Source organism: Canis lupus, chromosome 2, assembly GCF_003254725.2.
Source record: "Canis lupus dingo isolate Sandy chromosome 2, ASM325472v2, whole genome shotgun sequence".
In the NCBI taxonomy this organism is placed as follows: Eukaryota; Metazoa; Chordata; class Mammalia; order Carnivora; family Canidae; genus Canis; species Canis lupus.
In genome coordinates this window covers 47083467-47097976 of record NC_064244.1, presented here as the reverse complement: position 1 = coordinate 47097976, position 14510 = coordinate 47083467, and the positions used below count along the sequence as shown (strand labels likewise).

At 41.9% G+C, this 14510-nt stretch overlaps 2 long non-coding RNA genes across 47 annotated transcripts in view; one reads left to right on the top strand and one right to left on the bottom strand.

Moving 5' to 3' along the window:
• Positions 1–14510, bottom strand: part of LOC112660539 (uncharacterized) — a 270043-nt gene that overhangs the window by 141816 nt on the left and 113717 nt on the right. The gene's annotated exons all lie outside the window — the stretch shown is intronic.
• Positions 1–14510, top strand: part of LOC112660541 (uncharacterized) — a 35061-nt gene that overhangs the window by 6211 nt on the left and 14340 nt on the right. For 2 of the 3 annotated variants that reach the window (XR_003137039.3, XR_003137036.3), the window contains exons 3-4: positions 2899–2952; positions 6618–6697. This is a non-coding gene — a long non-coding RNA (uncharacterized LOC112660541). The remainder of the gene's footprint in view (positions 1–2898; positions 2953–6617; positions 6698–14510) is intronic. The other variant, XR_003137038.3, reaches the window with a different exon arrangement.

Genomic DNA, 14510 nt, shown 5'->3' with positions numbered 1-14510 from the left:
ATCTCCTGCTCCCTATCCTGCTGATTTCAATCCGGCGGGACCGCCACCTGTCTTTGTGCTCTGTACCGCACATGTGCATATGGCGCATGCTAAATATAAATGCTGTTTGGCAGGATCCTTTTTTCTCTTCCTTTGTTTCTGCAAATGTAGGGAAGAAAATGTGTAATGTGTGCCCTCTCCAAAAGGAGAGAGAGAGACTTTGAGGAAGTGGAAATATCTGGACGACAAGCTACACATTTAACTTATCATTTTGGCTGTGGCCGCAGGGGCAGCAGCGATGCCCACTGCTTTGTCGAAGTGGGGCCGAGGAGTTGGGAGGCACACTCTCCTTCACAGGCGTCAGGCAACTTCCTGAATTGCTAAACCATCTGATTGAACTTTCAGGGGCTGGTTTTCGAATCTTGCCAGTGCCTCCTTCTCCTCATGTACTCAAATTAGGTCAGTCTGTGCTGCAATAACTAACAACTTAAAGCTCTCAGTGGCACGATGTAATCCATCTTTTATTTTCTATCCATGCTACGTATCTGATGTCAGTTGGCTGTTGGGATCTGCTTATCACAGTCACCCCGGCCAAGGACAGGGGAGGTTTTCTCTTGAGATGTGTCTCCACCATCACTGTGGCCATTGGGCAAAGAATACGGCAAGTCACCCTCCAGCTGTGAGAGCTTCCCCTGGAAGTGACACACTTTACTGCTGCTCCCTCTTTATTGGGCAAAGCAAGTGCCAGGCTTTGCCTGACTTCAGAGAAGAGCGGGAGGTATATCTCACAGGTACCTGATGGCAGAGAGCTGTAAATGTTTTGCTACTAGCACGAATGACTACCACGTCTCCTGCCAGAAATATGAAAAGAGCTCACAACTGCTCACGCTATATTGTTGAGGTGCCCAGGTACTGTCTAGGTGCACCAATGGTGCTGTTGAGGGAAGAGAGCGAGATACACAGGGTTGAAGCTCTTCCACAAAATAGTGCTTAAATTTTTTGAAGAGGTGTCATAACATGAAGAGACTCGCATTAGGGATAGTAAGGCAAGAGACACAGAGCACACGGATGCTTGCTCCACTTTCAGTCTCAGGAGCTGGGCCGAGGTCAGACACACACACTGTCACCTCCCAAGTAGAACAAATGTGAAAACCAGTAAAATGTTACTAGAGCCTTTAGGAGCTGACCTGCTTCCTGCTCCCTCCGGCAGGCTTCCCAGCATCCCTGTGGGCTCTGCTCCTACCAGTTGAGCCCGCTCTACTCCTTTGGCTGGTAGCGGGGCCCTTAGCCAAGCTGTGATTGCAGGGAGTGTGGTTTGTTAGATCTGAAGGACTATGAAAAGTCCCAGAGCCACTTAGCAGGTGAAGAATCATGACTGTGTCTGTGCCAGCTTCGAGAGCCTAACATCTCTGGACTGATTGCAGTGAGCCTAGGAAAAACCCGAAGGAGGATTTCAGATTCAGAGGGCAGTTGAGAGGGCTTTGCCTAGTGACACTGATCATAGCTGGCAGGGGGCCACTTGAGGGGAGGAAGCTGGCTTGTTGCTTCTTATGGCCTGCCCCAGACAGATCACTTTATGTATCAGTGGAGGAGAGCTAAAGAGAAGAGCAGTTGGACTCTCTGGAGAAACCGAGGGGAGGTAGCAAGACTGATGTGACTGTCCAGCACTGCTTGGTGCAACGTGAATCTCAGCAATTTTTAGCAGGATTCTGCTAATGAATGTGGAACTGAGGGACTGGCAGCTCCATTTCCTCTGGTATTAACATTTTTTACTTTATTTTAATGAGGAAAATGAGATTCTTCTCAGTTTCCTATCACTGAACCCGGTTTGGGAGGGTATGACATTTAACAACAGTGCTTTGAAAAATATTAAGCATTATACAAATATGAGGAATTGTTGCCGTCATTATTCTGATGAAGCACACACGCAGCTTTGAATCAGCCTTAATATTGAGGGGATATTGAAGGGATTAGGAGGGGCTCTGTAACTACTGGGTAGCGATCAGGATGGCCTTCATAAAAAGGGCCAACTAATCTGGCCATATTAAATCCATTTTGAGAAGCTAAATACCCAAACTCTGAGTCAATAAACTACAAACGCAGACGTAGATCAGAAAACTTGATCATTTCACATCAGATGCAACACTTTTATAAATTATAAAATATGCCAGGTGATTAATTCTAATTCCAGACCGTAACCCGATTATCTTATGGGTGAAAGGAGGAAATGGCTTTGGGTAGAAGTGCTCCCAAATATCTCGATACATATGCACAGCCAGTCAAGTGGAAGGGGGACTGCCATTCTATGGTGGACTCCGGGATGGGTGCAAATGATCCAGGAGAAAAAAGAGCGAGTATCCTTCAATCAGCCCCTAAAAGCTTTGAGAAACTGCAATTCAGCCTTACTTGTTCAGATGAATTGGGGGTTTCACATCAGCATGAACTAGCATAAATTTGTAATACAAATCGTTTGAAAGACATCCACTTGCACTATTTTCCAAGTATAAAGAAAGGCAAAACTAATGGATAGGAGATTGGAGACAAAAACAGGTCCACCCAAGCCTGCTGAATTACCCTGATTATTGTTTGCATGCAAATGATATTACTCTAAAACAGTTGAGTCTTATAATAAGTCTACTGTTGGCCTTTTATTTGGGAAGCCTTTTTTTTTTTTTTTTTTCAATTGTTCAGAAGAAAACACCAGTCCTGTTGAGGGAGGATACATGTGCAATTTGTGATGTGCTTGTACCGGATGGGAACCTTCAGGAGGCTTCCCTGTTTGTCTCATTGTCCTGTGTGCAGTGGGCAGAGACCACACAGCTTTGGGGAAAGCAAAACTATCCACTATTCTGGATAATAAAGCCAGATACTGATTCATTAAGGACAATTCCTTATAATTAACTAATAAATCTTTTACAGATATTGTTTCTTCCCCTGTTGGTAAGTTGAACCGGGGCAGTCCTAGGCAGCAAGGTAAGAGTAGATAAATCTCTTATAGAGATGACTTATCGTTCCAGCTTTTAGTTGCCTTGCTTGGCCCATCCTTTCCCTGTGTATTCTCTCTACTTTCTCTCAAACAAGTTCACAGCGAGACTTCAAGTCTCCTGAGGGCAAAGCTTAAGAGCGTATTATTCATCTCTGAGACTGTGTTGTCCTTTCGAGTGTCTGTGACAGAGTAATGCCTCAGTACACGATTGCTACATGAGTCAATCAATGCATCCATTGGTTAGCTATTAGGGCTGATAAATGCACATGAATAAATAAATATTGAGAGTAGATTAATGTCTTGGACATTAAAAAGGGAATCACCCTTAAACCCAGGGGAATGACTTCTGCTTTGGATTTTAGACAGTAGAAGGGGCAGGTGAATACCTACACCCTGCATAGGTGATGGTGATGGACTTCCACTCATGTTGGTACAAGCTTTCTCTAAAATTAACAGCAGTAGCAACTACTACTACCAGTTATTAAGGACCTACTATGTGCCAAATGTGTGATATACCAACACTTCATGTGATCATCACAGTAACAACTTGCAGTAGTTACTCTCTTTCCTTTATAGACTGGGAAACTGATGTCAAGGGAAATTAAGTACTTGCCCAAAGTCCTGGTGAGTAAATACGGGTTTAAAGAACCAAGTTCTAGGGCAGCCCTGGTGGCTCAGCAGTTTGGCGTCGCCTTCAGCCCAGGGCCTGATCCTGGAAACCTGGGATCGGGCTCCCTGCATGGAGCCTGCTTCTCCCTCTGCCTGTGTCTCTGCCTCTCTCTCTCTTTCTCTGTGTGTCTCTCATGAATAAATAAATAAAATCTTAAAAAAAAAAATAAAGAACCAAGTTCTGACTGATTCCAAACTGGCATTCTTTCCATGTCACTACTTCATCTACTCTTTCTATAAATGGAATTTAATAAACATTTGCTCAAAAAAGTACAACACCTTTAGCCTGCTCCATTTGAGATTGCAATGGAATTCCAAATATTCTAATTTCGTGGTACTCATTATCATCAACTTCCATCTACCTATTACATAAACAAGGCACTAAGTTCTCAAACAAACAGGTGTTTGTATTGACTTCATAACCCACTCCTGTCCCCCAAATCTGGATCCCATGTAAATTTTTTTCTTATCTGTGAATACTACCCTTTAAATGTATGACCCTTTTCATCTGAATAAACCTGGAAGTCAGAAACAAATGATTTTTCAGACCATATCCAGATGTTATGGTTATTGTAGCCACAGCCCATGGTCCTTGGTATCAAAGGATTTGCAACATTCACTTAGAGACACAGCATTTATGTTTATAAATAAACAACAATGTAAACGCATTTATGACATATCCAAATTAGGGTGCAAACAATAAATACCAGCAGAGTTCAGAGAAGGGAGAGCTTAATGGACTAGAGCAATTACAGAGGGTTTTCACAGAGGAAATGGTAATAGGAATGCAGAGTGGTTATGAAGACAATGAGCAGCCCTTGTTCCTCACACCTGCATTCAATGGACAGTTTTTACTTAATTGTGACTGCAGACCTGGCCACAAAAAGCCCTTTTATGGCAATTCTTTGTGTCTCAAATTCCCTTTGATGTTAAATATATAAGTCATTGTACATTTGCTTTTTAAAAAGCAGAGTATTTTCTCAGTCAGCAGAATTCATAATTTCAGGATACTAGAGAATTAAATGCTATGGTTAGTCAGACCAGAGGCCTGGATAGAATTTTCACTAATAATAAATTAGGAATAACACATCAATATAGAGAGAATCAAAGGTCAATCTTTCAGCTGAAACTGTTATGAGAACGTACTTTAGGAATAATTTTCTACCCATCTGTATACCTGGAATATTCACCAAAATATTGGTGTTTTCTTTTTAAAAGAATTACCTTGGGGTGCCTGGGTAGCTCAGTCCATTAAGCATCTGCCTTCAGCTCAGGTCATGATCCTAGAGTCCTGGGATCAATCCCCATGTCGAGCTCCCTGCTTTAGTGGTGAGCCTGCTTCTCACTCTCCCTCTGTCGTAATCACTGCTTGTGCTCTCACTCTCTGTCAAATAAGTAAGTAAAATCTTTAAAAAAAAAAAAAAAAAGAGAGAGAGAGAGAGAAATGCCTCTATTGCTCACTTTGTTTTATCTATGGGGCCTGGACTGAAATGAATGTATTATAGATCCCCCAGATTTTTATTTTGTTTTAAATGAAGCACCTTCTATTGGGCAAGATAATACAGGGTGTCATGTATTTTGCTATTGATAATAGAGGTTTTTCTTTATTATTTATTATTTGGAGTCCAACATTTCCAAATAATAGGACCTATTATTTGAGTCTAGCATTTCTGAATGTGTGCTCTACAGAGCATTAAGCTCACGACATATTTCATACTTGAATGGGTTCCACGCTCAATTAAGTTTGGGAAATGTCCTTCACTTGAAAGTTTGCAATCAATGCACAGTAACATATGCATAGGCTCTGGTAAGTCCTGTTGTAGAGAAACCTTTTAAACTTTGCTTAGCTCAGTGTTTCCTAAAGTTATTTGACTACAAACAATCCCTGTTCCCTCCTCTACTCCCCTCCCCCCAAACACCTGTTACACTCAAGGATCAGTCAGGAAGATGGGAACCATGCTAGCTATTTTATTGGGGATAATATAAGAAATTGGTAACAGGTGTTGCAGTACTAAAAGAACCATGGAGAACATCGATGGATCCTAGAGGTAATAACCCTGAAAGAGGAAGAGTCTGGGTTTTCAAAAAGATGGAAATTCTTAAGAGGGGCCTTGCAGAGCTAGGAATGCACCTCTCAGTAGGAGCCATCACCCAACTGCTGCTTTAATTCAGGACCTCGAAGGGAGAGCCCCTGATACCCAGTTGCTTAGGAAGCTGGGGTTCAGCTGCTGGTCTTGCTGAGTGTGGTGTAATGAGGCTGGTACTGGAAGTGTAGAAAGAAGCCAGTCATAGAAAACACTGGCTGCTAGAACCAATCTCTGGTGCCTGGGGTAAAGGGTGACAGATAAAGCAATACTGTCAGAAATAGCCAAGACGCAAATGTCTCCCTCCTCCTACCTTTCAAGTTCTGGCTAGCACCCCCTATTGGCAGGATCTAGCATGGGGCCGGCTGGCAAAGGAGAAATGTGACCTGCAGAGTGAGAACCTCAGTATAACAATGGGGGTGTGGAACTCAAATAATAATACCTATTATACAATAATATGATGGCTTAATACTTGTCTCAGGTCTTTTCTTTAGCTACTCAGTAGACATGTACACCCTTCTACACATATTTGAACTCCAGTAGAGCAACAATAACAAAGTTATGTTTTGGCTCAATGAGATACAAATATCCTTTTTATGAATAAAAATGTTTCCACTCTCCCAAAGAGGGTGCCACAAAGTCCTGACAGTCACTGTTTCCACCTCTAGGAAATGTTAATTCTTGCTCAAATTCAGTCATGGACCCATCAGAATAGAATATCTCCTCACTAAAAACTAAATTATAAAGTTATCAACCACCAATAATCTTTATGAAAAATCATGAAGATAATGAAGCAGAAGGGAAAATATATACTCGCTTAAAAATATCCGAAAATTTGTTGGAAAGTTTGTTAAAAATAATATAGTTTTAACTACAACTTTTAAATTTTTTTTTTCCAGGTTAATTTAGACATCAAGCTTCTAGGTCTTATTTGGGCGTAGTTATTCATAGGATAAAGTGGAGAGCTGCCAATTCATTGGTGAGTTTAAACTGTGTAGATAATGGGTACACAAAATTTATTTTGGCCGCATTTTTTCCCCCTCATTCCAATCCTAACTTTTTAGGTTAGGAATTACCTCCTATTGATTAAATGCATTTAAAATCTAGTATTTCAGGGCACCTGGGTAGCTCAGTTGGTTAAGTATCCATTTTCAGCTCAGGTCATGATCTCAGGGTCCTGGGACTGAGTTCTACATCAGGCTCCCTGCTCAGTGGGGAGTCTGCTTCTCCCTCTCTCTCTGCCCCTCCCCATGCTTGTGCTTGCTTACTTCTTTATGTTCTCTCCTATATAAATAAATAATTTTTTTAAATACATAAAATCTAGTATCTCAGGCTCACGGTTATGGAATGAATATATTATGGGAAAAAAGGCCCAGCACAGAGAATATGATCAGTGACCTGATAGAACTGTACAATGCCGAATGGTAGCTGCACTTGTGGTGAGCGTAGCATACCATACAGAGAAGCTGAATCATATGTTCTCCATGTGAAACTAATATAACATTGTGTGTAAAATATACTCAAATTTTTTTAAAAAATGAACTATGTGTCTAAATACCTCACAGTTAACTCAGTAATGATTAGTCCTGAGTCTCAAGGTAGAGATTTCCAATGGTGGCACTAATGAGATGAAGAACCTTGGCAACAGACATTGTAAAATGGAGGCTGTTGCACTAGCTGGGTACCATGAGGTAGTTCCTAACATTGGCAATGGCAGCAGCTTTTAAAAATGTGAAGTGTGACCCTTCAAGCATACTCTATGCTTCCATGGTGTCCTACTTTTCTTGTAGGAGTTATAGGAGACTACATAGAACTCAGTGACCCATTAGCCTCTTATCACAGGTCATGACTATTGGCCAGGGAGCTTTGGTTTGGTTGTCTGAGCATCTAGAGTTGGACAGAACTGTATCACAGGTTCCTTTAGATTTTCTACCACAGATTGTCCACCATGAGTTCTTTTTTTTTTCTTTTTAAAGATTTTATTTATTTCTTCATAAGAGAGAGAGAGAGAGAGAGAGAGAGAGGCAGAGACACAGGCAGAGGGAGAAGCAGGCTCCCTGCAGGGAGCCCGACGTGGGACTCGATCCTGGGTTTCCAAGATCACGCCCCAGGCTGAAGGCAGCGCTAAACCACTAAGCCACCTGGGCTGCCCCTCCACCATGAGTTCTTGTCATCACTGAACCACTTTCCCAGGCACCACTGCCAAGTGGTTTGTTTCTCTCATTTGTGTGTATTCTTAGAGATTTCAGGATGGCTGAACAAACTGGTGAGAGAAAGAGTAAGTCGCTTTTTTTGAAACTGTGATCTTTCACTTTGAGAATTATTTCAGACTTCGTTCTCCCAACCATAAGTTCCTTTGGGGGTACCCAGTACTTTGGCCATGTTTGTGAAAGAAACTGATCTAAAGAAATGACATATCTACTTATTCATTAATTCAGCTCATGAGTCTCTGTTTTTTCCTTTTTTTCTTTTCATAGCTGTTGAATTAACAATGTACTGAGTACCCACTGCATGCCTAGCCCTTCGCAGGGCAATGGAAATACAGTGATGAACAGGGCAATGTCCCTACCTAGGGCGGGGAAGGGGGGGACAGACAATAGCTATGTGTGCATAGTGGTGAAGGATATGGACTAAATCAATAGGATGAGGTGACAGAGAGTGATTGTTGGGGATGAATGTGATTTCTCATATGGTGATAGGAAAGAATTCTCCGGAGGTGGCAAAGCTTGAGGTGAGATGTGGAGCATGGGAAGGAACCAGTCACATGAGGATATGGGATGAATGTCCCCACCCAGAGGGAAACAAATGCAAAGGCTCAAGGGAAGAGTGTGCTCCTCCCCCACAACAGACTCCATGCTCCAAGATGACACTCCTGAGAAGCTCCTCTATAAGCCCATGTGAGAAGGATGGATAGGGGAGGGCTAGGAAATAATCCTCCAGTCACCTGCACATGCCTGCAGATGTAATTGGTGCTTCTTACTGACAGATGTGCTTTAAGTGCTTTATATACATGCTGGGGTCTAGGAGATTTTCTGGAAATTTCCCCCCATAGTCAAATTTTTCAAGAACTAAAAATAACAAATTGGCTATCTACCCACACATGTTCTTTTGTAGCATCCAAGGACACAACCATAGCATGATGGATAATATTATGATCTGTCTCAGTTATTTGATGAGTTGTGTTATAAAAGTGAAGCAGGTTTCATCATGGTGAAATGCTTAGTGGAAGGAACAGTATTGCCAGGCTCACTATCTAGTTACATTTCTTTCCTGTTTTTTTCCTTTATCAACAAGTAAGTACAAACAATACACTCTCTTAGAAAGAACAAGGATCTCTGCCTTTTGCTGCCATATAAGAAGGAAGGCTGGGGGCAGAGGTTCTGACAGCCACTTTCTCAATCCTGGCACACAGGCTAATATGAAGAATGGATATTGATGGGACATATGTGGCTAGTGGAAAAACTAGCCTTGTTGCTTGGCCACAGCCACCTTCTCCTTGGCTCCACCCCCACACCATAAGGTCTCAAAGGCATAGACAAAGAGGCCAGGTGAATACGTGATCTTTATTACTCCTCGAGAGTTCAACTGAACACTGACAGGGTCCCCTGGAAACCTAGACTTGACCCCATGGTAGCCTTTTTTTTTTGCTTCTCGTTGCACTTTATTTCTATTCAGCTATAACAGGGCTATACTTCTAGTCCATTGGCTAAAGCTGGAGGCAGGCTTTGGGGCCTAGAGCACTGAGTTAGAGCAAATGGTCTCCTTGGAGTTTCTCCAAACCTCTGTAGTTTTTACTCTGTTGATGAGAAGAGTCCAAGTAATAGGGAAAGAGAAAGACCATTTCTACCTAAGGGCCTAGTGTAGAACTAGTCTGATCTGTTCAGTCCATGCCTCTTCCAGGTAGACCACATCCTGGTGGTGGGGCTGCTCAGCCTTACCATTCCAGCAGAGGTGGACTGACTTCGAGGTGAAAGCAGTTTGAGTTTTAGTGACTGTCAGTTGTTTGTGTCCTTTCTAAATAAATATTCACTTTTCTTTTAAAGGTTTTATTTATTTATGTATGAGACACACAGAGAGAGGCAGAGACATAGGCAGAGGGAAGAAGCAGGCTCCCTGTGGGAAGCCCAATGTGGTACTTGATCCTGGAACCCTGGGATCACACCCTGAGCCAAAGGCAGATGCTCAACCAATAAGCCACCCAGGTGTCTCAGTAAATATTCGCTTTCATATCTAATTTTATATTTCTTTTTCTTGAGGAATTGCCCCTCAAATTGTGTAAGATTTAGGTCCCATAAAGCTGGGGCCTGTTCTTACAATACCAGTGTGGCTGCCACAGAAAATCACTGAAGGCCACGCCTCTGTGGGCAGTGAGAGGAAAGAGTGAGTTGTGGGTACAGAATTAAACTATTGGCAATGCCAGGGCCTTGGAGGTAGGTGATTCTATTTTAGCATGTTTTAGAGAGCATAACAAAGGGAAGGATGAATAGTTGTAAAAAGAGGATAGAAAACTACTGTGTACCTTTCATCCATCCAGATTCCCTGATTATTAATATTCTACAACATTTGCCTTATCAATCTCCCTCTCTCCTTCCACACATTCACACACACACACACACGTTGTTTTTCCTCATCCACTTGAGAGTGGGTCAAATGACCCATCACCCCTAAACACTTCGGTGTATATTTATTAAACAAAACACATCCTCTAATAAAACTGCAATGTTCCCATCAAAGTCAGGAAATCAGTACTGATCACCCATTTCCACAACAATGTTCTTTATACCACGAGAGTCCAAACCAGAATCACAGGTTGTGTTGAGCTGCCATTTCTTTTTAGTTTACTTCCACTGGAGACAGTTCTTCAGGGTCTCCTCACTCTACAAGCCCTTCCTGACTTTGAAGTGTCCAAGCCAGTTACTTTGTAGAATGTCCCTAAATTTGGATTTATCTGATCCTTCCGCAGGACGAGATTAACATAATGAAGCTTTTCCAGGAATACCACAGAAGTGAGAGTACGCACAGGATGCTAATTTGTTCCATTATTGGTGATGTGAACTCTTTTCATTTGGTTAAGATATTATCTGCCAGACCTCTCTGCTGTAAAATTAATAAGGGCTTCGTGGGGTGCTACTTCGAGACCGTGTAAATATCTTGTTCCTTGTCAATTTCTCACTCACTAGTTAAAGCATTCATCCACAATTTGGGCCCAAACCAGTTATCACCAAATCACAATTTTTCTTGTTCCCTCATTCCTCCTACATTTACTAGTTGACAATATGCCATGGAGTTTTTTCTTTACCATATTTACTTATATATTCATTTATATTTGTATGGATCTATGGATTCCTATTTTATCCAATATTGGAATTATTTATTATGATGCTCAATTTGCCCTGTATTTGGCTAATGGAAGCTCCTTTAGCCTGGCTTCTGTATTCTATTAACATGTCCCTCTCATTCTTTGAGTGCTTCCTTACATTCTGGCCCAAGATGTCCCAGGCTTATCCATCCTGTCTTTGTTCCAGCACTGGAAGCAGCCATTTCTCCAAGGATGCTTGGTTCCTTTTAGTGGGAAATGGTATTTAAAAACCAAGTCATGGGGACTAGATGTCCTTGTTGCTATGGGAGTGTTGCTTTAGGCCCTCTCAACAGATAGCTAGAAAATAGATGGATCTATCTATCCTCTTTTTTTTTTTTTTAAGATTTTATTTATTTAGTCATGAGAGACACACACACACACACAGAGGCAGAGACACAGGCAGAGGGAGAAGCAGGCTCCCTGCAGGGAGCCTGACATGGGACTCGATCTCCAGGGTCATGCCCTGGGCTGAAGGTGGCGCTAAACCGCTGAGCCACAGGGCTGCCCTCTATCTATCCTCTTGTCTCTGTCTTTCTCTCTCCCTCACACACATACACACAGCTATAGTCATTTTGATATTTTTCTATCCATATATACTGAAAAACACTAGTTTATACAGATACTTCCAGCTGTAATCTGACATGTAATAGTTTATTCTGGCCTCCTCCTTTTCCACATTTGAAGATAGTAAGGGTCCTGCTCTTGTTATTCTCAATCCATTTTTTTAGTCCCTTGTATGTAATTAATCTCCAGATCACAGGTACCATCTCCTTAGCCCTGTACTACCAACTCATGCCAGCTGAGAATTACCATCCCCACTATGTACCTGTTGAGAGTTCCCATGCTCCTGCCTTAGTGGTTCTTAGACCAGGAGCTACTCTTCTCCTGGCCCTGGTTGTTCACTGGTTTAGAGTTCTCCAATGGCCTACCATGTGACTGACACCAGCCCCCACTGGCTGAAAGCCCTTCCCCAGAGTGGTTGCATGTGGGCCAGAAGTTCCCTTTAGCTCCAATGATGCATCTGACAAGAATTGTGATTTCTGCTACCTATTTACCTCCTTGTATGCTGGCTAAGAATGCTCCATGGTGTTGTTAGGCTCTGATCAAGAATAACCTCCTAGACCCAGAAGTATGCCAAATCACTCTGCCTGGGCACTGGATAGAGGTTCATTAACTGAAACTGAATGGTAAAACTAGGAGAATCTAACCAAGATATTTTTAAGGTATCCATCTTTATGGGTCAGGAAAGGGAGATTCAACAGATGATGGTTGAAGGTGATTATGACAGAGAAATGTATTTTATGCTTAAATTCTGTGATGGTCACTTTTAGGCTTGCTTGCAGATATATTCTCTTACTCTTGCCCTGCTCTCTATCGTTGGCAAGTATATATCCCACTCTGCCTTGCCAACTGGCTTCGAGCTAGGTTTTTCCAGTGGGGGACACTGACAAGAGATGGGAGACCAAGTGGAAGAAGCCAGGCTAATTTTGCCTTTCCCTTCTACTGTTGGCAATGTTTCCATCAGTGGCTATTTCTTCTCAATGACTCTATTTTTTGTTTGGCAGACTTGTCATAGTTCTAAATTCTTCTAGTTCTACCCTATTGGTGGGTTCCAATACCACCACCTTCTTCCTTTGTCCCACCAGTCCCAAGAGTGGTAGTGGCTTCCTGTTATTTCTAATTTTTTGATCACCTCCTTTTTGATTCTCATTTCTTCCATCATCCATGTGACCAATTTCCTGAATTAAGTTCCTTCTGCTTTAAATATCTACAGTGTTTTATGTTTTTGTAATGACCCAGAAAATAGCCCAACAAGTTGACTCTCCTTAATCAACTAGTTATATAAGCCTGAGCTGTTGGAGGCAACTTTTCCCCATTTGGAGAAAGTTTGAGAATGAAACCAACACAAAAGAAATGGAGCCAAAGACATTAAGAAGTAGACTTTGGATAAGTCCTTAATTGATCATTACCTGAAACCAAAATGACCCCCGGACTTTAAACCACTTTTTGCTTTAGTCATAATTGTTATATATCTGCTAAGGTATCTTGACTGCCAAATTAATCACAAATTATAGGCCATGTTCTGCTTGATCCATGCAGGTGACTCAGGCTCCATAACAAACCTGCATTTCCTGAAGGAACATATCTCTTTGTATGACTTACTTATTTGTATTCTTAAAAGAATAGATTTTCTTAGAGCCTCTCCCTTTTATTGTCTTTCTGTCTTTTAGTGTGTGATTCTCCTTTTCTTTTCTGAGCTGCCACATTCTGACAGGATCTCATATATCTGCTACATCAGTGGAAGGGACAAAATAAAAAATTTATGTCATCCACATGACAGACCTGAAAAACTAGCCTCTCATTTAAATATTGCAAAAAATTGAGTTATATGCTACATAAGTGACAGGAGAATGGGGCTCTTAATCTATGTGAAAGGAAATTGGATTCAAGTTGTTTTATCTCTTGCAGATGTTCAACATTATTTTTGTCAGCTAGTAGTTAAGTTGAAGAGAGACATCTTTCTCAGAATAGAAACATAAAATAATAATGTCCTCCAGCATCATCTCATCATGTTAAGCCATGAGATGGATGATATCCTGATGTGAAAAGATGCAAATGATACTGAGTTTTGAAGTATTTGTTGGAAGTGGAAGGGAGGCTCAAGTTTTGTTCCACAGTATACTGCTTCTGCATGAAAAAGATAAGGAATCCCAGAGAATCTTTACTTAGAAAAGCAGGGGGGCAGGTAATCTAGGACATGATTTCTTAAGAGATTTATTTAGAACAAGAATTCAAAGATTTGGTTTTAAGATGTCCCTGCAGAAAGTTGGCACTAGCATGGGCAAGGACCCAAGGTCCTTGGAGGCCAAGCTCAGGGCGTGTTGCTTAGATCTGCTCCCATCTTGCAGATCTTGTACCTCTTGTACAAGGTGCACAGGTTTCTTAGTATGAGTTGGTCATGGGTATGTTGCGGCCTTAGGCCTTCTTCACACTTTACAGTAACTGCTCTGGCTTCTCTTTCCTGACAAAGGCCTATCCATCACCCTCTGTGGCTCTCAGTTCTCAGACCTGGCTTCCACCAGTAAATTCAGCCCTACCTTGAGTTAATCCAGACAAGTCAAGAAGGTATCTTAGCAGTCCAGGCCACTAACATCTGTAATGAGATATGCTGCTTAAGACATGCTGACTGGTAGGCTAGAGAAGCATTATAGAACACCTCTGAGCTCTGGAATGGTGGCTTCTCTTAAAGAGTGGATTGCTATCTCCATTTCCCTGACACTGCATTGCAAAACTAGCACTGGGACCACAATAAACTTAGCTAGATCCCTGAGATTTCAGGGGAGAGTGATGGATTCTGTTCTCTCCACCAGCCTCCACAGCTGTTTTCAGAGTACCAGGCATAGTTCTGGGTAGAAGTCTTAAGGCCCCTGGC